At 39.6% G+C, this 10,913-nt stretch overlaps 1 protein-coding gene across 2 annotated transcripts in view; it reads right to left on the bottom strand.

Moving 5' to 3' along the window:
• DLC1 (deleted in liver cancer 1) overlaps nucleotides 1-10,913 on the bottom strand; it is a 563,336-nt gene that overhangs the window by 332,607 nt on the left and 219,816 nt on the right. The gene's annotated exons all lie outside the window — the stretch shown is intronic.

Raw genomic sequence — 10,913 nt, 5'->3', positions numbered from 1 at the left:
TAGATAAATTTTCAAAAGCTAATTCTGCTTTAACATTCTTTATGATAAAACTTTGTTCCAGTAACTTTATGTTTTTTTCTGAATGAAGTTGCTTTAAATTAGAAGAATTGAAATTGCTAATTAACTGAAATAAATACTATCACACTCATTGGCATAACATCCATGTAAGGCAGAGTAGAAAAGCCTGAAAAATGTCCAAGACTGTACATTTTTATGGAAATACAATGCAACCTTTCTCCTGCATAGTAGCTGATGGGTTTGACCACTAACCTTAAGGTTTAACAGTGGAATTCTTTAAACCACAGTGCAAGTCTCTTTTCCATTCTACATTCATATATAAAAATACATACTGATAGATGTTTGTGTTTATAACTAAACAATACAAGGAACTTCATTTAAGCTCTAATCAGGCTTCTAAAATCTCTAACTTTCCATTTGGATTCCTCAAGATTGTGAAATTGTAAAGGAGATGGGATATGTGGTAGAAGACTGAACTGTGGACTTTGATTAGCATTTAGTCCAGATAGTGATGATTATTCTGATACTTCTCTTGCATGATTAGCCATAAGTAAAGAGTCTTGAACATACCATGGGCTGCCAAGAAAACAAATTGGCCTGTCTTGGAGAGGGTGAAACCAAGTTTCTCCTTGGAGGCTAGGATTTTTGAAGCTCCATCTCACATACTTTGGAAATATTGGCCAGGAGAGACCTTGGAGAAGGACATCATGCTCGGAGGATGGAGGGACAGAACAGGCGAGGGAGATCCCAGATGAGATGGATTGATACAGAACTGAAATATTGGAGGTTGGTGTGTCAGAGTCAGTGAGACTGGCTCAGGATAGGGCAGGCTTCAGAACTTCTGTACATAAGGTTGCTGTGAGTTCAGGAGACACGATAACACATAACAACAACAACAACAATCAGCCTCTTACATTTTCTTTGGGTTTGATAGTGAACTTTAAAATAAAATATACACTTTTACCTTTTAAAAAATATTGTCTATTTTCCTAGACTATCTAGCATAATTCATCTTTTCCAATAATAAATTTTAATTACAAAGTGTTCCAAAGCCCTTGAAAGTACAACATAAAATCTTGTCTAATAAAAAATCCAAACACCATGAATGCTGCAAAATACTTATTAGCAAAATTATTTGAAAGGTAAGACATCTAATCATGCAAAAGCAAATCACAATTATCATTTTACATAATAATTCTTTCCTTTGCCTTCTTATAAAACCTAGCTCACATGGCTACATAGTGGAGTGGCCCTGGGGGAGGGTTTGTAAAATAATGAAAGAATCTTTACTTTTACTTTTCCAAGAGGGTAATGTCTGGTGGGGGGGAGCCTTGGGAGGGGACAAATTTACAACAATGAATGAATGGAAATCCAAAGCCTCTGTAAATTTTCACTGAAATTAATAACAAATTTAAATTAAAAAAAAAAGAATTAAGTTAGAGTAAGGATGGCAATGGAACCACCTTACCTCTGTAACTTGATTTGTGCCACTATTAGAACCTCTACTCAGAATATTATTGCTTTTCAATTTTTGACTCATGCACTTTTAACTTGTTAGTTAAATTTGTATCTTCTAGGCTGCAACACTTCCATGATACATCTTCAAGGACATGAACATGTATGGCTAAGCACAATTGATAACAGTGCATCTAAATTCCAAAATCAATCTCCATAATAGTCTATGTGTTTCCTACTGCCAAGGGGGCCCTTTAGAGTAGTGAGAGAAGACATTCACCCTGAAACCCACAGCGTCCCTTTTCAGCAGGAAGTAGCTAAGAGAATACTCCATCCCCTTTTCCTTATGAATCAGGGTGAAGTCTCTCTCAGGGAGGAGTGATAGGGAATGGCAAAGGACACACTGACAAAGGAGATTAATCAGAACTGGCTTTGACAAGCACTGTGGCAATTGGACAATTAAAACAGACATTGGGGGGGGGGGAGAAGAACGAACTGGTGAGGAGGGTAGAGAAAACAGTGCAACAATGAATGAATGAAAACCCAAAATCTCTGTAAATGTTCATTAAAACTAATAAAATTTAATAATTAAAAAAACCCCTAGCTCACAAATTGTTTCAGAATCTAGGCAACTGAAAGGACTTCTTATTTTATATCTTAATCCATCGACTTGTTTTTTTTTTTGTGTAATGTTATGATCAGGTAATGCTACATATATCTGGGCAAATGAGACTTTCTTCAGAGTCTTGGGCCTCAGATTATATTTGACAATGGCCCACTTTTGGTGGACCTCCACATGCAGCTGTGTTTGAGGGCAGCGGGAGCCTCAGCTATTGGGTGGGGTGAAGTTTGCTTTAAGTCGGTCAAGCAAAATATATCTCATTGTAGATGAAGCATCTGAGAGGAAATATCAAAGTCAGTGCTGTTAAAATCTGTCCAAAACAGAAATCCCAGAACTAATTTATGTCATTCTAAAGTGTCTCCAATTATCTCAGTAGTTCTGCAAAAAAATTCTTTATTTCACAAAATATATTTAACTGTTTATCACAAGCAAAAATAACGTCAAATAAATTTATGAACCCATGTCATGATTTTAGGAGAAAAGTTGAAGAGTGTAATAAATTTAAGCAGTGAAAGGCTATTATAATGTTTATCAGGTATCAAGATGCATGTTATTTAAATTCTAAAGCACTGCTATATGTAAAAGTACTTACATGAAGGTAAACAAATGCCTTTCAGGTCATTATAGCATGAATACACAGAAATGCCCAGGAAATTTCAAATGTGTTTACACTCGATGGTTTGACTGAAAGGGGAACATTGTCAATTGAAAGATTTGTAAATAGTGATTAGCATTTCAAAGTGTTACTGTTATGTACCCTTAGTTGGAACCAACTCATAGTGACTCTCTAGCAAGTTTTCAGAGACTGTATCATTTGGAAGCAGGGCTTTCTGAGGAGGAATGTGGCATCAGGATTGGAGGTAGTCTCATCAAGCCTGGAGCGCTTTGCTGCAGAAGATCCAGGACTATATAGCCTTCAATATGGATTGAAGCTTGGCATCAAGAAGACAAAGATTGTCACCACTGGGCCAGTTAGCAGCACCATGCTAGATGGAGAAGAGATTGAGGTTGTTAACAACTACAGCTTGCTCAGCTTGAAGGTCAACACTCTTTTTTTTTTTTTTTAAGCAAATGAAAAGACAAATTACATTGTGAAAATCTGCTGTCATGGACATTTCCAGAGTGCTGAAAAGCAATGATGTCAGTCTAGAGACTAAGGTGCACATAATTCAGGCCATGGTCTTTACAATTACTTGCTGTGCTTCAAAGAACTGGACAATGACTAGGGGTGACAGAAGAAGAAACAATGTCTGCAAACTGTGGTGCTGGAGAAGAGTCTTGAGCATGTCATGGACCACCAAGAAAACAAATAGGTCTACGTATCTCCTTGGAGGCTAGGATGTTGAAGCTCCATCTCACATACTATGGGCAAGTGGCTAGGAGAGACTGGTCATTGGAGAAGGGACAGTGCAGGAGAGAAAGACCCGGGATGAGATGGATTGATACAGTGACTGGGGCAATGGGGGTTGGTGTGTTGGAGTCATTGAGACTTCCTCGGGAGAGGACAGAATTCAGAGCTCTTATACATAGGGTCACTATGGGTCACAGGCAACTCAAAGGCACATAAGAACAATGACAAAATCGTTCAAGAGGAGACTGCCTATCTTTCTCTCGCAGAGTAATTGGTGGATTCGAACCTCAGTACCTGAGTTGAGAGTGCAAACCTTACTACTAGTTCACCAGAGCTCCCTATTTTAAAGTGAGTAGGTCCAATTCTCCAACTGTAGGACTCAAAATGCATTCTCCCATACTGGGGAGAAGAATTCCTCCTTCATCCATCCCCACAGGAGACCAACAAGCTGGGATTGAGTTCTAGTTCCCGAGTTAACTAGCCAGGTTGTCTTGAACAATTTATGTCATGTGTCTGAATCTTAATTTCCTTCCTGTCAAATGAAGATAATAATATCTACCTCATGGAATTATTTTTGGGATTGAACGAAGTAATATGCAAAATCCTCAGTGCTGAGCCTTGCATGGAATGAAAACACCACAGATGATAGGTTAGTAAGGCCAGTGGTGTGCAAGCCTGCCTGTGGGTCAGTATCACCTGGAGAACTTTCCAAACTGTCCTGTGCAAGAACCCTGCTACTAACCTGTTAAAATCAGAATCTAAGGGGTAGGGAACTGTTAGGGATTTGAATCACTCATCTCATGTACAACATAGCAAAGCAGTAGTTCTTTACCTTGGCTACATATTGAAATATCTGGGGACCTAAACATCCTAATACTGAGGCTTTTATTCCTGACTGAATTGATAAAACGTTCAGCTTGGACATGGGAGTTCCAATTTCCCCTTTGATTCTACAATAAGCAAAGTGGAGAAACACTGAGAAGAAGAATGATTCTGTCATTTTTTTAATAGTATGATTCAATATTTATGGAAATCTGATATCTATGAAATATATAGAGAAAAATTAAATAAATAAACATAATTTTCTGAGTATACATGTAATACATCTTGAAGAAAATGATGAAACGCAGAATATAACAATAATTGGATTTATTTTCTAGAAAGCCTTGTTGTTGTTGATTGTTGTTAAGTCAAGTATGACTCATAGCTACCCTATGAACAAAAGGCCTGAAGGCTTTCTATAACTATCATCATTTATCAACTCCTTACCCACTAGGCCACCAAAGCTCAAATCAAGGCATTAGGTAGTGGGTTTTGGACAATGAATAAGGATGAAAGAAGAAGAATTTATGCTTTTGAGTTGTGGTACTGGAAAAGAGAGTTGAACATACCATGGGCTGCCAAGAAAATCCAGAGGTCTGTCTTGGAGATAGTGAAACCAGGTTGCTCTCTGAAGGCAAGGATTTTGAAGCTCCGTCTCACATTATTTTGGCATCCTGCCAGGAGGGACCAATCTTTGGAGAAGGGTTTCATGTTTGCAAAGGTAGAGGGACAATGCAGGAGAGGAAGACCCCGGATGAGATGGATTGACACAGTGACTAGGGCAAGAGGGCAGGTGTGGCAGAGACATTGAAATTGGCTCAGGATAGGAGAAGGCTCAGAGCTGTTGTGCATAGGGTTGATATGAGTTGCAGGCAACTTGACAGGACATAACAACAGCAAACATTAGGAAATTAAGCCTGGTAATAATCATAATCCTAGACTCAGCTGCGATAGGTCTCTTCCACAGTTTAGGCAGAAACAAATGACAAGAACAGAAATTTTTCTAAAACCAAAGAAAGAAATTCTGCCATAGGTCCAAAGAGCAGTTGAATACAATAGGTAGATGTCAACTACCAAGCTTTTGAGGAATGACTGGAATGCGGAAGAAGCAATCTCCTCCCCTCGACTGCCTGACTGCCTCTGAAAACCTGTGGGAGGGTCAGCTATGGGTCAGTTCTGACTTCACAGCACAAAACAACAATTTCAAAGAATTTCTCAAAGAATTTCTGAGCAGGGCAGAAATGAGTTAAGTAAATGCATAGTCTGGCTACAGCATGAAGCTTGAGGCAAAGCCTGCAGGGGAGGTGAATATAGTCACCTACATGCAAGATGAAGTCACCGAGGGAGGCGCTTTAAATGACTTGCTGGAAATGAACCGATAAAACTGGGGAGCCCACGTTGTGTTGGGTGCCGCAAACTTGAGGAAATTTCCTTAACATCTTCAAATGCAGTGTCCACAAAGTGTGAAGTTAGGACACTTGTCTTGGTGCTATGACATTTCCAGGAGCAGTTCAGGTGAACTGTCTGACAGTGGAACAGTTTCAAAAATCACAAGTAAATTCAGATATACGTTAACCTCTCCTGGATGCATCTGACCTGCTTACATCCAACTTCCACTTTCTGAACTTAAACATCTCTTTCCCAAAATATATGATTAATTATCTATTCTCTAATACTGTAGCCAAGTATTTCAGTACGCAGGCTAAGCTTTGATATTCTTACTGTGGTAAATATATATGCAACGAATCAGTTGCTGTGTCAACATTCTCCATATGTATAATTTGGTGACCTTAGTTATGTTTATCATGTGGTTCAACAATGACAACTCTCCATTTCCAAGGTTTCCCATAACCCTTCACACAAGTTGTGTTCCTTTGGCAGTGGAATATATGCTAATCTTATTATGCATGCTAATCTTGTTACTCTAACAGAACTATAAACAAGGGGAATGTATGGAAGGGGGCATAAGGAACTCACATTAAGCTGAGAAAAAATATAAACTTACCATGCTCTCTAGCTCCTGCTAAGCTGAGAAAAACAAAACAAAACAAACCAACAAATTTATCCTGCTCTCTAGCCCCTGCATGAGCCCCTGCCTCTCCTCTGTATCTGTCACACCAGCGCCTCCCATCCCTCCAACATTCTGTGCTCCTTCCTGTTTCAGGGCCTTTGCCCTGGATATTTCCTGTCTAGAAGTCTCTTCTCCTGGCTCTTCTCATTCCCAGGCTTGGCTTCCTCTCATCATTTAAGAGTTACAGTATTTCTTCGAAAGGCTAAAACTTTTCCATCAAAACAATCCTACAAGAAAGATCTTCCATTCTGTATCTATTTCCTCTGCTACAGCATTCTGTTTGTTTCCTTATTATAATGCCTTTACTTGCTTTTTGTTGCTGTGTACCATCCATTGAGTCTGAAAGAAATTGCACAAGAGGAAACTGTCTGTCTTTATCCCACAGAAGAGCTGGTGGATTTGAACCATGCACCTTTGACTGACTGCCTCTGAAAACCTGTGGGAGGGTCAGCTATGGGTCAGTTCTGACTTAACAGCACAAACAAAAACAATAACCCTAAAATAACTCCTGAGCAGGGGCCTGAGCTGAGGGCAGAAATGAGTTAAGTAAATGCTTAGCTATTCCTAGAGTCTGGCTACCACTAAGCCACCAGAGTCCATTTGCTTAGTCACTGGTTGTAAGGTTTCTCCTCTGTGCAAGGTATGTATGTGCAATGCTGTTATCATGAACTGTACACTGTGGGGTTGAATATAAATGGTAATAATATAATCATAATAACGACTGTAAAGTCATAATAATGCGTGGGACCTCTAGTGGTTTAGTCTGTATGAATTTACACTGCTGAACCTCTGTGGTTGCTCTGAATTCACCAGCCACTTGTTGGGAGAAAGTTGCCAGAGAGGCATGTACTTTAGTTTACCTATGCACTAGGCCATCAGATCTGTTAAGAGAATCATAATCAATTGAGAAAATATTGAAGTCCCCAAGAATTTAATCTTACTTGGATCCACAATCAACTCCATGGAAGCAGCAGTTAAGGAATCAAATGACCTTCTTCATTGGGAAAATCTGCTGCAAAAAACATCTTTAAAGTGTTAAAATTCTGAGATAAGATGTTATGATAACAATGTTTGAGGACGCAAATCATGACATGCATGTAAACGTCGGACAACATAGAAAGAAGAAGGAAGACGAATTGATGCATTTGAATTATAGTAATGGCATAGAATATTTAATATACATGGACTACTTGCAGAACTTCACTGTAGCTTCAATTCAGAACTTCGATGCAGTGGTAGCTGCACTGAAGGCACTGACAAAATACAAGGGCCCAACAACTGATGTGACTCTAACTGACTTGTTTCAATTCACAGTTATAGCCTTGAATGTACTCACAAGTCTATACCAGGAAGCCTGGAGGAAAGCTGTCTGGCCAGTGAATGGGAAAAAGTCTGTATTTGTTCCCATTCCCAAGAAAGGTGATCAAACAGAAAGTGGAAATTATTGGACAATATTACTAATATCACATGCAAGCAAAATACTGCTGAAGATTATTCAAAAATTACTAGAACAGTACAGAGATAAGGAACTTCCAGAAGTTTAAATATGATTTAGAAGAGGCTGTGGGACCAGGGATATCTTTGCTGATGCCAGATGGATTCTGGCTAAAAATAAAGAATACCAGATGAGTGTCTATCTATGCTTTACTGACTATGTAAAGGCAATTGACTGTGTAGATCATAACAAGTTGTGACTGACATTGAGAAGAATGGGAATACCAGCGCACTTAATTGTGTTCATATGGAACCTATACCTAGACCAGAAGGCTGTTGTGTGAACAGAGCAAGGGAACACTGCATGGTTTAATATTAAGAAGGGAGTGTATAAGAGCTGTATTCTCTCTCCATACCTATGCAATCTGTATGCTTAGTAAATTATTCAAGAAGTTTGACTTTATGAAGAAGGATGTGGTATCAGAATTGAAGGGAGACTCATCAATAACCTGCATCATACAGATGATATAACCTTGCTTACTGAAAGTGAGAAGAACTTGAAGCGCTTGTTGCAGAAAATCAGAGAATACAGCCTTCAATATGGATTGCTTCTCAATGTCAAGAAAACAAAAATTCTTACCACTGGACCAATAACATTGTGATAGATGGAGAAAGTATTTAAACAGTCAATAACTTCATTTCACTTGGATTCACAATTAACACCCTTGGTAAGAGCAGTCAGGAAATCAGGAGACATACTGCACTGGGAAAGTCTGCAGTTACGGACCTTTCCAAATTGTTGAGGAGCAATGATGTGTGGTTGAGGACTACAGTGTGTCTGATTCAGGCCACGTTCTTTCCGATTACTTGCATACATCTAAGAGCTGGACAATGAATGAGGATGACAGGAAAAGAACTGACACCTTTGAGCTGTGGTATTGGAGACGAGCGCTGAACATCCCACAGATGGCCAAGAGAACAAAACAGATACGTCTTAGAGAGGATGCAGCCAGAGTGCTCTTTGGAGGCAAAGGTGATGAGACTTCATCTCATATGCTTCGGGCATATTGATAGAAGGGGTTTTTCCTTGGAGAGGGTCATGACATGATGCTTGGAAATACGAAGGGATGGCAGAGGAGAGGAAGACCCTTGATCAGGTGGACTGACATGGTAGGTGATTGCTGCAATGGGATCTAATGTGTCGGGAAGTGTGAGGATGGCACAGGAAAGGACAGTGTTCAGATCTGTTGGTCACAGGGTCGCTATAGGTTGTACTCAACTTGATGGCACCTAACAGCAACAACGACAACAGCCTGCGAAACAAAGCAATGTGTCTTAGAAAAAGTATATCCAGAATGTTCCTTAGAAGCAAGGATCACATACTTAACTGCATACTTTGAACATGCTAGCAGGAGAGCTCAATCCCTAGAGATGGGTATTACACCTCATCAAGTAAAGGATGACCGAAATAGGAAATACTCAACAAGCTAGACTTGCACAACGACAGCCACAGGGCCTCGTACATAGCAACAACTGTGAAGAAGGTACGGGATGCTTCATTCTGTCATACACATTGTCAGTGTGGAAATGACTCAACAGCATTCAGCAATAGGTCCAACTATAACTGAAAGCCCATAGGACTAATCTGTAATTATTTTAATTTGCAATCATTGAAATCTATTGTTTCTCTTCCACTTGAACTTACTGAGTTTTTAATAGGGAGCTCTGATGGCGTAGCCCACGGGGACTTGTAAGGCAGCACCTATCTGACAGTTCAAATCTACCAGCAGCTCTGTGGGAGAAAGAAGGGTAAGCTCCTCCTGTGTGATTTACAACCTCAGAGCCCCAGCCTCCACCCCCACCTGACCAGAGGGTCAGCTACGAGTCAGTTCCAACTTCACAGCAAATCAGTGAATAACTGTGTGGGTCAGTGTTTCTTACTTTCTATCTGGTTCCTTTCTGCATTTCCACAGCTTGCTCATTATTGGAGCTTAATAGGTCGCACTGAATAAATGAATGTTTCACATTTACATTTACTCCTGTAGACATAAGGAAACCCTGAGAACTGTATACAAGTATGCTCACTTGATAGATATACAAAATTGACGTTCAGGGAAGAAATCAGTCCTAATTCACAATACGTGGAGCAGAACTAAGCATTAAACCTACTTATTGTTCTAAGTCAATGCTTTTTATATTAGGCTGTGATATGGGAGACAAAGAATAAATTATTGTAAATGTCTTGACTATCATGTAGACGATAAACTTTGTTTAATGTTCTCTCCTGTACTCTCCCTATTTGAAAAAGAAAGAAAACAATGTCAGCAACACAAACACTTCCCAAAGACAAAAGAATACTAGACCTTCATTTTCCAATAGCACTGCAAGCCTAGAGGAATCTACCTCTACCAAGCGTGCTCAAACATTTCTCAGTATTTGCTGATTGCAAAATTGGATTTCGTTTGGATCTCATTTATATCTGGCACCAAAATGATAACTTGAACAATCAAGAATAAAGCTGTAGCTTGTGTGGCATTTGCTTTACTTGGCTAAAGGAAAGCAGGTACAAAGGTACCCAGTCCTTTAACTCTTTCTAGGCTCTGCAAACTTTTCTAACATTTGAAAGGAATTCCTACAATGGTTTCTTTGTCACTAAAAACTTCACTATTATAGGAGACAGGGTGTATATGTGTGCATTTGGATCATATTTACGCATTTATCCCCTCCCTTTCCCCAAGGGTCTTTCTTTCCAGATCTTGGGTAATACAGTAATAGCTTTAGGGGGAAAGGAGAGGGGAGTGTAAGAGAAGTGACAGGGCAAACAATAGCGTGGTTCCTGCTCCACATGCTCAAAGGACACCCTGAACTCTGTGTGGTCATCAGTCATTAACCCTCTCTGCAGGTCAGCTCTCTTTCCATGTTCCCTGAGCCACAACTCACTATTACGGGCCACTGGGTAGTGCCATTCTGACCTGGTTTTGTGTAGTGGCTCTAAACCCCACAAATAAATCTCTTACACTCACACCAACTATCTTCCTAGACTAGGAGCAGCTGATTTCTGTATTCATTACACACTACAGACGTCTTCCTCAAATCTTCAAAGACTAATCAAAACCAAAACATATTTCCCCCTAATTACA

The sequence above is a fragment of the Elephantulus edwardii genome, unplaced genomic scaffold (assembly GCF_000299155.1).
Source record: "Elephantulus edwardii isolate Elephantulus edwardi_28Jun2011 unplaced genomic scaffold, EleEdw1.0 scaffold00128, whole genome shotgun sequence".
In the NCBI taxonomy this organism is placed as follows: domain Eukaryota; kingdom Metazoa; phylum Chordata; class Mammalia; order Macroscelidea; family Macroscelididae; genus Elephantulus; species Elephantulus edwardii.
This window is presented reverse-complemented; position numbering and strand designations above follow the sequence as displayed.